Here is an 18,247-nt window from a genome sequence, read left to right on the forward strand (position 1 = left end):
TTTAATGTATAAATATTCAAAATTATTGATTTCAGAAATTAAAACCTGGTGGGACCACAATATGCGTAAAACATATGTGGACAAAAATATGTTTCCCCCGGAATTGCGGATTAACAAATTTTCCACCACATCTATAATAAAGAATTTTGCAAGTCCTGGGAGGAAATACTCACAGATTGTTCCTTACGTCACGTCTAATGGACTTAATCATTAAAGGGATTCTACCATTTATACATTTTTTTTTTTGTGGATAAGACGTCGGAATAGCCTTTAGAAAGGCTATTCGTCTCTTACCTTTAGATGTGGTCTCCACTGCGCCGTTCCTTAGAAACACCGGCTTTTACCAGTATGCAAATTAGTTCTCCCACAGCTATGGGGGCGGGCCCCAGTGCTCAAACAGTGATGAGGGCGTCCCCACCGCTGCCATAGAAGTGTCTCCAAACGCCGCCTCCTTCTTCGTCCGCCGCGTCATCTTCAATGTCTTCCGGCGCAGGCTCGTAACTTCTAGCAGAGCAGAGCAGACTGCACAGGCGCACAGGTCACAAGAAAATGGCCGCTTGCACAGTATTGTTAGCGGCCATTTTCCCGTGGCCTGTGCACCTGCGCAGTCTGCTCTGCTAGGTTACGAGCCTGCTCCAGAAGAAGACATTGAACATGACGCGGCAGACGAAGAAGGAGGCGGCGCTTGGAGACATTTCTATGGCAGCGGTGGGGACACCCTCATCGCTGTTTGAGCGCTGGGGCCCTCCCCCATCGCTGCGAGAGAACCCATTTGCATACCAGTAAAAACCTGTATTTTTGAGGATCGGCGTGGCGGAGACCATGTCTAAAGGTAAAAGACAAATAGCCTTTCTAAAGGCTATTCCGACGTCTTATCCACACAAAAAAAAAAGTTTTAATGGTAGAATCCCTTTAAGCAGGAAGAATCCAAATTGCTGTCCTATAAAGAGGATCTAGCTGTAATTAAGAGAGATATTGCGAATTACGAGCATCTTTCCATATATTCTGACCTGTTCTCTAAAATTCAAAATCATGTCAAGGATTTGGAAGATAATATTTCAATTAAGAAGAATAAATTTACCAGGGACAGACAGCAGTATGAATCCGGATATATATGCAGATGGAAGGGCTCTTTCAGGAATTCTACCCCGAAGTCCATTTTGAATAAAAATGAACAAACGACACTCATTGCACCAGAAACATTATAATGTCAGGAGAGTTTCATTTAGTTCCTCGGAACTTGAAACAGATATATGTGAAAGCAAATGCTTGTTGGATTTGGGGAGATTTCATCACACATACTTAACCGCTCTGCTCATGATTCAAGTGGGAACTCTAGGAGTCTGCATTTATTCCTGCCTAAAAACGAAGAGACCGGGTGGGCCGTAAACATGGGCAAAAGCCCAAGATATTTTACTGGCAGGAACAGAAATCCACAGCGATTAATTCGAGTATCGATGATAATTCTACTAACAATCTTGAGAGCATTCTTAATTTGTCCTCTCTTACGGACAACATTATTACTGTACTACAGAAAGGTTTAAATGTTGTCCCCCTATAGGTTTTGTCTTACTTGAAACCATCCTCGATATCAATAAATTTGTACATTCACTAACTGTGAAAAGACATTTTTTTGACATTCATACTGAGAGCACCGCTGATCAACAAACATCTGAAAATTTGTGTAATGAGTTCTCTGATCTAAAGATTGGTGAACAAATGTGTTTAATTAATTTAAAGGAATTACAATCTGAACAACTTCCTCTAGAGTACCCGTCTTGGATGACTTTCAGCACGCTATAGAAAGAGATTTTAAAAAACTTTATGACATTTCTTTATCAAACAAACAGGACTCTAACATCACCCTCAATGAAAGAAGTGAGAGAAGTGTGTAACAACAGAAATTTGGTATTATGGATGGCAGATAAAGGTGGCAAAATTGTTCTATTAGATAAATCAGCTTACGTATCGAGTGTTATAGACATCCTTAATGATGACAACACATATAGGGTCTTGGATCAGGATCCTACATCCACCTTTCTGGATACCATCATGTCTAAAGGGGTGGATTTTGGTATTATTATTTTTTTTTTTTTTGAAATGTAGATTGTGAGCCCAATATAGGGATCACAATGTACATTTTTTTTTTCACTTAAGTATGTTTTTTTTTGTAGAATGGGAGGAAATCCATGCAAACACGGGGAGAACATACAAACTCCTTGCAGATGTCATTCCTGGCGGGATTCGAACACCCAGGACTTCAGCGCTGCAAGGCTGCAGTGTTAACCACTGAGCCACCATGTTGCCCCGGATTTTGGTATTATTCCTGAGAATAAAGTCAAATTTTTAAAACCCGAATACCCAGTCATGTCCATCCTCCATGGGTTACTGAAGTTGCATTAAAAAAAAAAAAACATTTCCACCCTCCTTATTACCTAATATTTCAGGTATTAATTCTTTGAATGAGAACTTGTGACTGGGTGGATGACATGCTGCAACCGTTAGTACTTAGATTACCGGGTTCCTTCGGGACTCTAAGGAAGTCCTCAGAGTCTTCAACAATTTTGTTTGAGATTCAGGTTATGCATGGCTGACATGCAATGTTGTTGCTTTGTACTCAAGTATTCCTCGTCATCTGGCCCTAATAGCCCTGTCCCATCATTTATACAAATATTCTGTTTACACAAAAACTTTGTGAGTTTATCATTGCCGTTGTAGAATATTTGTTAAAACATAATGTTCAATGACATGTTTTATTTACTGGTTTGTGGAGCCCCCATGGGGGCTCATTTTTCACCCACTCTAGCAAACCTGCACATGGCTTGGTGGGAATAAAAATGTATCTATTCCCAGATTAATCCTTTTTTGAAACATTTGTACTGGTATGGTCATTACATTGACGACCCGCTTGCTCTTTGTATGGTCGGGCGATGTAGCAGCCATACCGGCTTTTTGGATTATATCAACGGCAATGATTTAAACTTAGACTTTATTCACATGATTGACCCCCCACAAGGTTACATTTTCTAGATATTACTCTAGTGGGAAATAATGTTGCACATTCCATAGATATTTCGATTTTTCGTAAGGCAGCATTGGGTAATACGATTCTACATGCACAAAGCAGTCAACGAGCTCATACAATTAAATTGTTTCCTGTTGGGAAGTTGGTCAGACTCAAAAGGGCATGTTCAGATGATGGGGAGTTTTTGAGGCAATGTGTAACGACATGTAAGATATTATCCCAATGGAGATGTTTCTTCATTGGCATTTCAAGGGGTTGAAGTGGTTGTCCTATCACCAAGAGAAGGGAGTTTTGAATGCAAAATTTTGCAACGTGAAGCAAAACAACGTATATTTTACAAACAGTTAAACCTTGGGATTTAAATGATACCATCTCTTCTGCCTGTTTTCTCTAAAATGGTCTGTTATTTTTGCTGCGACCAATTTTCTGGCATTACATTACTTGTATCATCAATTGTCATAATTTTCAGAATTTTTAATTCTCTATGAGTATTTATGGGTGCTTCTATGCAGATGCTATCCTGGTATTGGCACCCTTTTGGTTGGAAGTTGAACGGACCCTGAGCGCTATAATTGATCACACTCGGATCACACTAAGCTTGCTGGGTAAATAAGAACACTCTTACACACACACACACACACACACACACACACACACACACACACACACACACACACACTATGTCTGATTGGTTTATGAAGATAAATGAAATCTGCAGATTTGAGGAACTCACGAATTGGTGTTCACATTCTAGAGAAAAGTATCCTTTCTGTGATCTCTTGAACGCTCCTCTGGTACAAATTATTTGATTTTATTTTAAAAATACATATATATATATATAAAAAAAAATTTGTGGGCTTGGGTTGGTGTATATAGTAAGTTTTTATATGTATTATATTCTAATGTTTGTCTTTTTCTAGTTTTAACAGGTATTATCCATTTAGTGCGGCCATATCGTTGATAGTACTGGGATCTACAATCAAATAGATTTTTTTCCGCCTATTATTATTTATTTTTTCATTTCTCATTTGATTTTTTATTTTCTTTTTTATTCTTTATTTTTATTCTTTTGCACTTATTTTCATTACATTGTGATCTTCATTTTAATTTCAGATACTGACCTTTTATATATTCAGATAATATTTGTATGCACTCAATTGGGTATATGGATTATTATGCAAATGGGTGATTGGTGTCTGTATTATATGCATATTTTGTATAATAATCATATTTTGTATGAATATTACTACTTTTGAATACCGTATATACTCGAGTATAAGCCGACTTTTTCAGCACATTTTTCATGCTGAAAAAGTCTCCCTCGGCTTATACACGAGTCAGGGTCCACGGAGCACAGAAGACTGGAAGGACCTGGAAGGGGGAGGTCCTTTAGTGTTACTGCTCTGTGATTGGCTTGTCATGAGGTCCCATGACTGTGATGTCATCAAAGGTCCTGTAGCCACTGGTATGTAACATCTGCAGATAAGGTTGAGTCTAAATCCTAGTAGCTCCACCCACACCAGAGTCTGATCACATGGTCATGACGTCATCAGAGGTCCTTTAGCACACTAGGATTTAGCATCTACCCTGCAGATGAGTGGCCAGGATTCATTGTGTCTTATGGAAGATGTCTTGTATGGAGGAGAGGAAGCTACAGTAACGGGACACACACAGGGACCTTCCTTTAGTTACTCTGCCTATTAATGTCAGGCATTTGGGGTTATTAATTTAGTTTCAGTAACTCCATGTGCCTCACATTAATAACAGTTAACCCCATCATGTCCCTCATATTAACCCCTGTGTGTGTCCCATATAAGGGTTACTAATATGTGAGACACATGAGGGTACTAATGAAGGACCTTAATTATGAAGATACCTAATTATTACCTCCATATGTCCCACATATCAGTAACTCTTATGTGAGGCACATAGGGGGTTAATGTGAGGGGTTAACTGCTATTACTATGAGGCACATGGAGTTACTAAGCTGCAATGCACATGACCAGACTTTTTATCTTTATATGATCCCATCCAATGGACTCAGAGCTGTGGGTGACATGTTTGTTCCGCGTTACTAAGCAACGCTTGGAGGCAGTACGCATGCTTCATCTGATGAGAAGGATCACATGACATGGCCAATCAGAACCGAGGCTTGGCTCACTAGAAGCTGTATCTTAGCCTCGTTTTCGGCTTGTGGACACGTGACCCCGCTTCTGACGAACAATTTACATGCGTCACAAAGTATCCTCCTCCCTGGGCGTGATAATATATTCACCCACAGCAGTTTCCATTGGTTAGCTTTTTGATATGCCGGCATATTTATCGTAGCCCATGTCATGACCTTCATTACTCCAATCTCTGACGAAGGCTACGTGCGTCCGGGTTTCCGGGCAGTAGGTGTCTCTCCCTGCTTAGTGCGCTTGTTACACCATTAACATGGGTAAGCTTTACTATATCCTATTTGGATGTTTACATGCTGATATCGGGTACCCTTATTTGAGCATAGCTGTACTCCATGTTTTGTGTTGTTGAAACTGTTCATGCACTTATGCTTCCTATTACTTATATCCTTGAGGTACAACACTTTGGACTATATCGACTCTGTACTAATGCATTATATTTTATTAGAATCATAGTCCATCTTTTATGGTGTGTCATAGCATAGACAGGGATTTATTTCATCCTGGCTCTCTACTGACCGGTGGTTACTGTGCATGTAATTCCCTTTCGTGTATGTCCTTTATTTATAATACTAATGATGTTGATATACTAAATAAAACTATTTTTTGGTAAATTTCTACTACAGTCTAGTTTCTACTTTTTTTGTCGATACTTACCTTTTGTTTGTTTGCTATGGTTCCTCATATGGTAAGGACACAAACGCTGTTAGGGCTTGCCCAACTAATTAGGGGATGTTTTATATTTCATATATATCCTCTGTTGTTTTTTTTGCATGCTCTGTTTATTGATTGTTCCTCTAGAGAAAAATACCTTAAAGTCTGGTCCCCATGGTTACACTACAAACACCCGGCCTCTCACTAGCTCAATAAACTTTCCTCATCGCTCATGCTGATCTCCCTCTCATTCTGTTGTATGCACGCACTTATCTCCCCCCCTCCTTTTCTCCCCTTTGTTTTTCTCCCCCCTTGTCTTTTCCCCTGTCTTGTTCATATGTTATAAAATTTTAAAAAATCCTACCCGTCGTGGATGAGGTACACACCCTCACCCACCGCAGTTATTATCTAGTTCTCATAATGTTTATATTGTTGTGACTTTCTGTAACTGCCTGTTAGGATTGGGTCCTGTAGGTTTCCGTTCCGGCGCACAGCGTCACCTGTGGGCCAATCCAACCCTCGGCATCATGATGCAGGAAGTCTAGGGTCTAAGTCCAGCTTTTGGCCCACTGAGCATGCTCAGACATTTTGGAGCCACTCAGGGGCGAAGTGCCATTCTTTCCCTACTGAGCATGTTCAGACATTTTGGAGCCGCACAGAGGCTAAGTCCCATTTTGCCCATACTGAGCATGATCGGTGACGTCATGCCACCGCCCCTGTTGGGCGGGGACTAGCCTTTATATAGTGTGAGCCGACGCCCGCCCGGTGGTCACACTTTGACAAAATACTTGAGACAGGAGGTTAAGGCTAGGTTCCAGTAAAAGGCAGGAGCAGCTTAGGGATCTAGTTAGGATTCCTTGGCTCAGCCCAGGGCCGCCGATAGGCCAGTATTACTGCTACTGGCGTCAGGGGCCCGGCCAAATTTAAAAAGGGGGGGGGCCCGGTTTTGGCCTGCCACCGTGTGCCGGCCCCCTGGCGCCGGCAGCAGTCATTGTATGTCCTGTTTCAACTCAGATCTGCGTCCAGAGGACGCAGATCTGAGTTGAACACATACGCGGCTGAAGCGAGGAGCTGACACAGGCTTCGCCGCTGCCGGTTCTCTCGCTGACACATATGCGGCTGAAGCGAGGAGCTGACCTGTGACCTGACCCGGCTCAGCTGCATATATGTCAGCGAGAGAGGCGGCAGCGGCGAAGCGAAGAGCTGACACAGGTCAGCTCCTCGCTTCAGCCGCATATGTGTCAGCGTCAGCGAGAGAGGCGGCAGCGGCGAAGCGAGGAGCTGACACAGGTCAGCTCCTCGCTTCAGCCGCTGAAGCGAGGAGCTGATCTGTGTCAGCTCCTCGCTTCGCCGCTGCCGCCGGCTACCCGGCAGTGTAGACGCGATGTGATGACGTCACATCGCGTCTACAACTGTGCGCCAGTAAGAGAGAGAGGTGCGCAGAGAGCAGCGGGGGAACGAAGGAGAAGGTAAGTGTAATGTGGAACGTGAAACTGGGGGCAGATGAAGGAGAGGACGGCATGACACTGGGGGCAGAGATGGAGGGACATGAATCTGGGGGCAGAGATGGAGGGGACATGAATCTGGGGGCAGAGATGGAGGGACATGGATCTGGGGCAGAGATGTGAGGACATGAATCTGTGGGCAGAAATGGAGGGGACATGGATCTGGGGGCAGAGATGGAGGGGACATGAATCTGGGGGCAGAGATGGAGGGGACATGAATCTGGGGGCAGAGATGGAGGGGACATGAATCTGGGGGCAGAGATGGAGGGGACATGAATCTGGGGGAAGAGATGGAGGGGACATGAATCTGGGGGCAGAGATGGAGGGGACATGAATCTGGGGGCAGAGATGGAGGGGACATGAATCTGGGGGCAGAGATGGGGAGACATGAATCTGGGGGCAGAGATGGAGGGACATGAATCTGGGGGCAGAGATGTGGGGACATGAATCTGGGGGCAGAGATGTGGGGACATGAATCTGTGGGCAGAAATAGAGGGGACATGAATCTGGGGGCAAAGATGGGGGGACATGAATCTGGGGGAAGAGATGGGGGAACATGAATCTGGGGGCAGAGATGGAGGGGACATGAATCTGGGGGCAGAGATGGAGGGGAGATGAATCTGGGGGCAGAGATTGGGGGACATGAATCTGCGGGAAGAGATGGGGGACATGAATCTGGGGGCAGAGATGGGGGACATGAATCTGGGGGCAGAGATGGAGGGGACATGAATCTGGGGGCAGAGATTGGGGGACATGAATCTGGGGGAAGAGATGGGGGGACATGAATCTGGGGGCAGAGATGGGGGGACATGAATCTGGGGGCAGAGATGGAGGGGACATGAATCTGGGGGCAGAGATGGGGAGACATGAATCTGGGGGCAGAGATGGAGGGACATGAATCTGGGGGCAGAGATGTGGGGACATGAATCTGGGGGCAGAGATGTGGGGACATGAATCTGTGGGCAGAAATAGAGGGGACATGAATCTGGGGGCAGAGATGGGGGGACATGAATCTGGGGGAAGACATGGGGGGACATGAATCTGGGGACAGAGATGGAGGGGACATGAATCTGGGGGCAGAGATGGAGGGGAGATGAATCTGGGGCAGAGATGTGAGGACATGAATCTGTGGGCAGAAATGGAGGGGACATGGATCTGGGGGCAGAGATGGAGGGGACATGAATCTGGGGGCAGAGATGGAGGGGACATGAATCTGGGGGCAGAGATGGAGGGGACATGAATCTGGGGGCAGAGATGGAGGGGACATGAATCTGGGAGAAGAGATGGAGGGGAGATGAATCTGGGGGCAGAGATTGGGGGACATGAATCTGGGGGAAGAGATGGGGGGACATGAATCTGGGGGCAGAGATGGGGGACATGAATCTGGGGGCAGAGATGGAGGGGACATGAATCTGGGGGCAGAGATGGAGGGGACATGAATCTGGGGGCAGAGATTGGGGGACATGAATCTGGGGGAAGAGATGGGGGGACATGAATCTGGGGGCAGAGATGGGGGGACATGAATCTGGGGGCAGAGATGGAGGGGACATGAATCTGGGGGCAGAGATGGGGAGACATGAATCTGGGGGCAGAGATGGAGGGACATGAATCTGGGGGCAGAGATGTGGGGACATGAATCTGGGGGCAGAGATGTGGGGACATGAATCTGTGGGCAGAAATAGAGGGGACATGAATCTGGGGGCAGAGATGGGGGGACATGAATCTGGGGGAAGAGATGGGGGGACATGAATCTGGGGACAGAGATGGAGGGGACATGAATCTGGGGGCAGAGATGGAGGGGAGATGAAACTGGGGGCAGAGATGTGGGGGACATGAATCTGGGGGAAGAGATGGGGGGACATGAATCTGGGGGCAGAGATGGGGGGACATGAATCTGGGGGCAGAGATGGGGGGACATGAATCTGGGGGCAGAGATGGAGGGGACATGAATCTGGGGGCAGAGATGAAGGGGACATGAATCTGGGGGCAGAGATTGGGGGACATGAATCTGGGGGAAGAGATTGGGGGACATGAATCTGGGGGCAGAGATGGGGGACATGAATCTGGGGGCAGAGATGGAGGGGACATGAATCTGGGGGCAGAGATGGAGGGGACATGAATCGGGGGCAGAGATGGAGGGGACATGAATCTGGGGGAAGAGATGGGGGACATGAATCTGGGGGCAGAGATGGGGGGACATGAATCTGGGGGCAGAGATGGAGGGGACATGAATCTGGGGGCAGAGATGGGGAGACATGAATCTGGGGGCAGAGATGGAGGGACATGAATCTGGGGGCAGAGATGTGGGGACATGAATCTGTGGGCAGAGATTGGGGGACATGAATCTGGGGGAAGAGATGGGGACATGAATCTGGGGGCAGAGATGGGGGGACATGAATCTGGGGGCAGAGATGGAGGGGACATGAATCTGGGGGCAGAGATGGAGGGACATGAATCTGGGGGCAGAGATGTGGGGACATGAATCTGGGGGCAGAGATGTGGGGACATGAATCTGTGGGCAGAAATAGAGGGGACATGAATCTGGGGGCAGAGATGGGGGGACATGAATCTGGGGGCAGATGAAGGGTGTATATGAAGCTGGGGGAGAGATAGAGGGGGAAATATAATTTACGGGTGACTGTAGGAGGATTATGCAGTGTGCGGGCAAATGGAAAATTAATGAGTGGGCGGAGTCAACATAACAGTGGGTGGGGCTAAATTTGCTGCGGCTCGCAAAGCGCGCCGCACATTTTGTCCCTCTTTTGGTTCTTCAAAAGTTGGGAGGTATGAGTACAGGGGGCAATGGAAAGATGTTAGAGGGTGGAGGGGGGGGGGATTGTTGGGACATCGGGTGTGCGGCACTGCGGAGAGGGAACTGGGGCAATAATATATAATATATAAGTTTTTAGCTGGAGAATAATAATGATGTAGGCTGCTATGCTACTAGCATAGCAGCCTGTTTGGGGTGGGACTTTCACTTTAAAGGAGTGTTCACGTTGCGTTTTTGGCCTCCCTTGCCAGGATACGTTGGTAACCAGTCACAATCAGCTCCCCACTTATCCCTGCACGGAGAACTGCAGGCCCCCCTTTTTTTTTAATGGCCAGTTCTTCGTGCAGGGATAAGCTGACAGCTGATTCTGACTGGTTACCAACGTATCCCGGCAAGGGAGGCCAAAAACGCAATGTGAATAAGCCCTGAGGATTTATTAGGAGGGCTCTTATAAATGGTGTTGGCTCTCTATAGGCGCTGTCACACGTAGCAGATTGTACCTGCAAATAGAATCTGATTAAGCCTTGTAATGCTACTAAATAAAGGGAAATGTAATACAGAATTGGTATGACGCAAAATAAGGTAGTTTTGAAATGGCGGGGAGGGGGTGGGGGCCCAGACACTTAGGCTGTATGGGGCCCCAAAATTCCTGATGGCGGCCCTGGCTCAGCCAGTGGGAATCAGAATAGCCTATTTGAACTGTCTGCTTGTGTTGTAGCTCCTGGTTGTTAAAGGAGTCTTTTTGTGTTGCTGACCAATGGTGACGGTTAACCCTTGGCAGCCTGAACCGCACTAACATTTCTGCCAGTGAAGTTAACTGGTAGTCTGCATTCAGACATACAGCCGCCCACCTGGGCCTGTGGACCTCACTGCAGTGTCTTGCAGCCTAGCGGTTCTGTCGTTAAAAATATTATTTTATATATATACACTGAACCGTAACACTGCCTCTTCTAAATAAAGAATTGATAAAAAAAAAAAAATCTTCAGGCATGCTCAGTAAGCGAGCGCTGATGTCATAAAGGTCCTTAAGCGTTTGTATTAAACTTGAAAAAGGTCCTTGTGCTTTGCTTACCTGAGCCATGAGGTATCAGCCCTTCTGGTCTGCACAATTCTGCCAATTGATTACAGGTGTCACCTGCCATTGTCCTAATACGCCTCCTCCTCTGATTGGTTTATAGATTTGTAGTGGGAGGAGTTTGGGTGTGTTAAATAGGTGCCTGACCTCATTACACTACCGACTACGGATCAGTACCTTGGGTGCGAGTGGGGGATACACTGCTGCTCTGCTAAAAACTTTTGCTGTACCTACAAGTTCACCTCTAATGATTTAGTCATACCTATTACGGTTATGACTTTTGAAATGCCACGCTAGGTGGACAGTTTGTTCATCCATTTTTAATGCCTAAAGAGAGACTGCCCTAAAATATAAACTTACAAGATTGCTCTGAGTGAACATAGTTTACATAAATCATCATCTCTACAAAGCAATGTTATATATAGAGGGTATCTGTTCTATTCATGATTTAGGAGACTATAGAAATAGAAGACCAGGAAGGAGAAGGGCTAAAAAGACAAGAACAACTGAGAACTTTCTGACTGTAGTTCTAACAAATGACCAGACTTTAGGAATAACCATCAATAATGAATATTATAATAACACTCAAGACCAAGGAAACACAGGAACACAAGCGCCTTAACCCCAGCGTTATTACGTATCTATATGCAGTGGCCAAGCAGCATCATCCAGCGTGACAAATGGAAATTGTGCCATATGTCTAGATAAACTTCTACAGTCAGACTCATCATCCTTGTCCTGTGGCCACTCCTTCCAGTGATCTTGCCTGTCTACCTGGCTGCTACATAGATAAATTTGTCCCTTATGCCGAGCTACAGTGATCTTCCAAAATTAGGTATGCATACATTTACTTGCTTAGTAGAGAAGTCTACCTTAAGAAGGTATAAATAATTAAATTAGGTTTCCTCAATCACTACATGGAGAACAGAGCTGGAAGTAGATAGCTCTATTCCCTGTGTGGTGGCTGCACTGAGTTACTTACTACAGCTCAGTCACTATGCGAGTGTATTTGAGCTGGGCTGCATTCACTCAGTTCAGCTGATATATGAGAAAACAGCTATCTGCTTCTGATCCTGTTCTCCATATAGCAGCTGCTATGGACAGCTGATCAGCAGGAGTCCCAGGTGTTAAACTTATTGAATGAGATATTGATCCTTAGGATAGTTTATCAATGTAATTTGCCTGGAAAACCTCTGGAAAACAGGAAGTGGGTTAAATCAAGTATGTTACCTCACTGGCACCCGTGCCATGTGATTTAGGAGTGCTGTTAGTTTATCATGACAATTGGGGCATAGGAAGGCCTTTAGATCTGCCCTGGGCTCTACTTATTATACCAGAGGCATGGCCTAATAGATTGCCTGTCTGTAATACGCTGACAAGCAATAGCATGTTAGATACTTGGTATTCCAGGCACTATTTTGTGTTAATCTTAACTTCAAATTCAGTGGGACTAAGATAAATGTTAAATTAAGTAAACTATTGTATACTTTGAAGGAAAATAGGATTTTCCCCAAAATCAGAATCTGCCTGAAGAACGCCCATAACACCATTTTTTCCTGCTAACTGAAAAAATAGGCTACTACCTCCCCTTGCAATGAATGGGAGGCAGATGTCAGGCAGAATTTGAGGCAGATTCAGCAAATTCCTACTTGTGAACCAACCCCTAACATTATTTAGACCCTATAGTACCTGAGACTGATTGTTAAAAACAATGGTAACAAAATGGTGTCATACAAGTATATCAAGAATAGAAGGTTATGTGATTATTAATATAAAATAGTTTGGTACACAGTGGTAATACAACCGTCTTTCATGTCATAACACAAAGTGAGATCCATAAAATGTATAACATCTAAATTACTATTATTTTTGTTTCAGATATTTCTCCAGAGGAAAACAGGGCTCACCATGAACAGGATGACACAGCTCCAATACTCTGCAACGTGGATTAGTGTTTGTTTGCGATTTTGTTCTTTAGTAACCTGGCCAATAACGTTTTGTCCGCCAAACAAATGCATACAGAATTTCTTTGAAATCCAAACCAGAAAAAAAACAGTTATCTTGTTTTAAAAAAGTGAAACATGGAACCTCACCCGCTACAGTGTGAAAGTATCACTCAAGAGAAGATTTGGATGCCAAAGGTCTTGGATGTAATTGTGGTTTGCAAAAAGAGACTTTCTTCAGAAAACAGTAACACAAGCAGGAGGACCTAGTATTTTTTTAAGGATAAAAGTAAACCCTTCGCATATTTATGGTCAACGATGGCAAGCATGTGACTATATACAGTATATCAGCACCATGGGAATAATCTGAAATACATTGGGGTTACCATATTCTTACAGTAAGAGCTCTTCCTAGGGTGTGAACAGTACGATTAGTAGACGTCATGTCTACCTCACTTTCATTCTATTCTGAAGTTCATTTCTTGACTGCTTATTCCTCAGAATTTGATCTTCAATAAGCACACCTTTAAGACAAGAAAAGATAAATGCCTATCACACAAGATACAAAGGGACCTCAATTCTGTGAATGAATATGTATCTTATTCTTTTTAGAAATACTGGTGACCTTTCCGTATGTTGATGAAGGATCTGTACTGATAAACATGCAAATAAAGATTTATTCCCTATAATACGACTAATAGTCATCATTGTACTACATATAATATCTATACAGATTTCACGTAATATATGTTTAATATAAAAGAGGCATACATGATCACAGAGAACAGAGATCTGTATTAATGGTAGTTGGTGGGTTGTCATAGTTCTAGGTGTGACCATTAGGTTACACAAGTATTGAAGTTACCCTCACCACACCTTACTATACTTCTGGTTTTGGTGACACTGCAATAGCTGCAGGATTGTGTTATTTCTGGAGAATGAAGATGACGTTTTTGAATACTTAGCTTGCTCATTTTAATCATAGGAGGATATTGCAGACAAGAGCAATGTGATCATGAGCAAAGCTGCTCTGTGTTCATTCTTTATAACATGTAATTTACCACAGAACCTTTCTGGACTCTCAGCTGTGTCTCCTTCAGTTTCTTTACCGACACAGGAGTCTGGTCATGATGTGGCACCTGATGAGAAATCTATTTCTCCTACACAGAGCAGTTTAAGGGGGCATTGACACGGAGTAAAGCGGCACTGATTCTGGCACGATAACTCGCGTAAGAATCAGCGCTGCAAAACAGAATCCCAATTGACTTCAATGGGTTCCGTTTAACTCGTGTAACACATTAAAATCAATGAGAGGCTTTTTAACCCATTGAATTTAATGTGTTACACGCGTTAAACGGAACACATTGAAGTCAACGGGATTCTGTTTTGCAGTGCTGATTCTTATGCGAGTTATCGTGCCAGAATCAGCGCCGCGCTACTCTGTGTCAATGCCCCCTTACTCCTCTTTTTGATCAGCTGGATGAGAACAGTCAGCATTGCGTACAAGCAGAGTAGGAGACATGACTGTTGGTGGTGGAGGTAGTAGTGGCTGGGGGTGTGGTACTGGTAGTCATTCTGGTAGAAGAGATAGGGAGATATCTGGAGGTGGAAATTATGAGAGTCTGCAAGAATCCTATGGCCATGTCCATGAAAGTGGGAAGACATTGCTGATAATTTTTTTTTACGGATAAAACCTGGCGATTGGGTCAGCATGACATCACATGAAGAGGGAGGGGGCAGGGGTGATAGTAATGATTCCATCCAAAGTGCAAGCTTAACATCCAAAAAAACCTGGTCTAGGCAGATTTAGGGGAAGTTCACATGGTGTGGCCGGTGTCATTGGTGGTGGCAGTCACTTTTCTGCTGGTGTTGGTGGCAACAACTATACGTTGTTATCTCCAATGTGGGAATTTTTGTACATTACAAGATGATAAATCCATGGCAATGTAGAAAATCTGCAAGCGGAAAGCTAGCAGTGGCTGTGCAGGAACAAATGTAGAAACATCTCTACTTACTCAAATTAAAAGGTATCACCATCTTATTTGGCAAAAAATATTGCCACTGACTTGGGTAGTGGCAAGATTGTTGTACTCCTCCCCGATCTTCCATGTAGGTAGGCCACATCTACACCTAGTACATGGTCGTAATTATCATTATTACCAACTGTTTCTCCTCCTCCTCATTCACAGGAACATCAGTCATCCACAAGTGACAGTGTCCAGGAAGTAGCAATATGCACCCAGTCAGCTGACAGCCCTGCAACTTAATTTGCATATGGTCAATCTGCTGACGGTGCTGTCGATTCCACTTAATGGATTTCACTGTGTTTAACTAACTAATGGAATGTGCATAGTTTCAATGGAGGATCCAAGCTGCCATTACCACCTTTTCCTCCAAAAAGTGTAAGCGTTTTAGGAAGCATTTTAACTGTTAAAATTTGTAAAAGCGAGTGGAAGCAAAGTGTATGGTTAAACTCGGAGTCTGTATCCATTTGTAGATAGATACAAATTAGACACATAGGTTCCTAGGAGCCCTGACAGTGTTGTACACTGCGTTTTGATCCAATTTAAGTTGTGCTTTGTACTGAACTTGTTTGAGCCAAAACAATTCTGGGACCTGAGCCACCTGAATCAGAAACAAATCTTGAGAGGTTCGCTCAGCTATAATTGTGACTCTTTTATCAATGGAGTTGTTATGTGTTATATTCTGGAGGGTTTTATAGAAGAAGAAATGTAAAGGTTGGGAATTGCTTCTAATGTATTAAGTACACTATCACCCGATGTTTCTCAACCATTTCAAACCAAATACCCTCTTCTGAAAAGCTCCAGGTGATGTTGCTCCTGATCCGAAGTGAGGAACAAAAACTGGCATGTAGAGATGGGCGAACCTCTCAAGATTTGTTTCATGTTCGGGTTTGGTGGCTTGTGGGATGGTTCTTATGCCCTAAATGTAAACTTATGAGTTTGCTCTGGGGAAACAACATTTACATAAATCATCATGTCTACATAACAATGTTTTTAATATATCAGGTATCTGTTCTATTCAAGTTTCAGGAGACATTAGAAATAGAGGACCATGAAGGAGAAGGACTAGACAAGCTTGAACATCGAAAATTTTCTGGATGTAGTTATCTCAAAGTTACCAAACTTTAGGAAAACTATCAATAATGAATATTATAATAACGTCAAGACCAAGAAAACACAGGAGCACAAACATCTGAACCCCAACTTTATTCAGTACCCATATACAATGGCCAAGCAGCATCATTCAGCGTGACAAATAAAAGTTTTGCCATATGTCTAGATAGAATTCTACAGTCAGACTCATCATCCTTGTCCTGTGGCCATTCCTTCAATGGCAGGACAATTCTCAGTTGTAGCTGTGCACCCAGACAAGTTGGTAAAGGCTACATCTGTATGCATCTACATGGTAACATACTACAAACAATCTCTAAGGAGTCTGATCCTTCAATCATACTTCTATATGTCTGGCCCTAAATGTAAGCTAACAGGTTTGCTCTGGTGGAACAAAGTCCACATAAATCATCATCTCTACAAAACAATGTTTTATATATCAGGTATCTGTTCTATTGTTATTTCAGGAGACAATAGAAATGGAAGAGAAGGAAGGAGGAGGAGGAGAAGGAGAAGGGCCAGAACACCTGAGAGAGAATTTGTGCATTTAATAGTTTTAATTTACCATCGTATAACAGTAACCATCGATAATGAATATTATGAGAACACTGAATATGAAGAAATTCCATCATCACAAACACCTGAACCACAGCACTATGCAGTGCCCATAACCGGTGGCCCAGAAGAAGCTTCAAACCTAACAAACTGCACCATATGTCTTGAAAATCTTGTACAGTCAGAATCAACATCCTTATCCTGTCACCACTCACTCCATTCAACTTGCCTATCGACCTGGCTGTTACAAAGTGAAACTTGCCCCTTATGCTGGGCTACAGTGCTCAACTAAAATTAGGTATGCATAAGTTTTTTAATTGCTTAAAGGTAATGTCTACCTTTTAGATAATATATGAAAATGTACAAACCCTGTAGCAGATACTTAACCCCTTGCAATTTTGCACAAACTGTACATTGAAAACTCACTGCAACTTAAAGAGCCTTTCTGGGTAAATGATATTGATGATCTATTCTTTAATCATGAGTCCGCGATAGACCCAGAGATAGATGCGCCTCGAGCAATTGATCCTCCCGTGCATCTTCGCCGCCGCTCACTGCGTTCCCTCCCTTTGTCTTTTTGTCCTGCTGTGGACATTTTTGTCAAATTAGTCAAACAAGACATGGCACGAATATCAGAAAGGTTTGATAAATCAAACTTGACATTCAAACAACGTCAAGCAATACGTGAGCTACGTGCCATGAATGATGTGGTCATCAAACCAGCGGACAAGTGGGGGAACGTGGTGGTGTGGCCGGCGCGGATGTACGAAGCTGAGGCATTTAGGCAACTCAATAATGGCCAATGTTATCGTCGGTTACCTAGTGTGCCGACTAATACCTTTAAAGCCGAATTGGACCATATATTGAGTGAGGCATGTGCGATTGGGGTTATTAGTGAGGACATTAAATGTGGGTTGACAGTAGATTTCCCTGTTGTGCCAACTTTTTATCTTCTCCCTAAGATTCACAAGGACAGCACTGTGCCTTCGGGTAGACCCATTGTCTCGGGTATGGGTGGTTTATGTGAGAGGGCCTGCAAGTTTGTTGACCATTACCTCCAGGTTTTGTGTGGAGACACTACCATCATTTGTCCGTGATACATCTCATATGCTCCATCAACTGGAGGGTCTCCACTTGGAGGATAACATGCTTATGGTCACCTGCGACATCGAGTCCCTTTATACTTCCATCTGCCATGATCACGGAGTGCGAGCATCAAAATTTTTCCTGGACATGTCCAATCTTGAACCATCATTGATTGAGTTTATTTTGGAACTATTATCTTTTATTTTGACACGTAATTATTTTTTATTCAAGGACCGCCCTTTCCTGCAGCTCCAGGGAACGGCAATGTGGGCGCCTTGTGCGCCCTCTTATGCCAACTTGTTCCTAGGGCTGTGGGAAAG

This window comes from Leptodactylus fuscus, chromosome 5 (assembly GCF_031893055.1).
Source record: "Leptodactylus fuscus isolate aLepFus1 chromosome 5, aLepFus1.hap2, whole genome shotgun sequence".
Taxonomy (NCBI): domain Eukaryota; kingdom Metazoa; phylum Chordata; class Amphibia; order Anura; family Leptodactylidae; genus Leptodactylus; species Leptodactylus fuscus.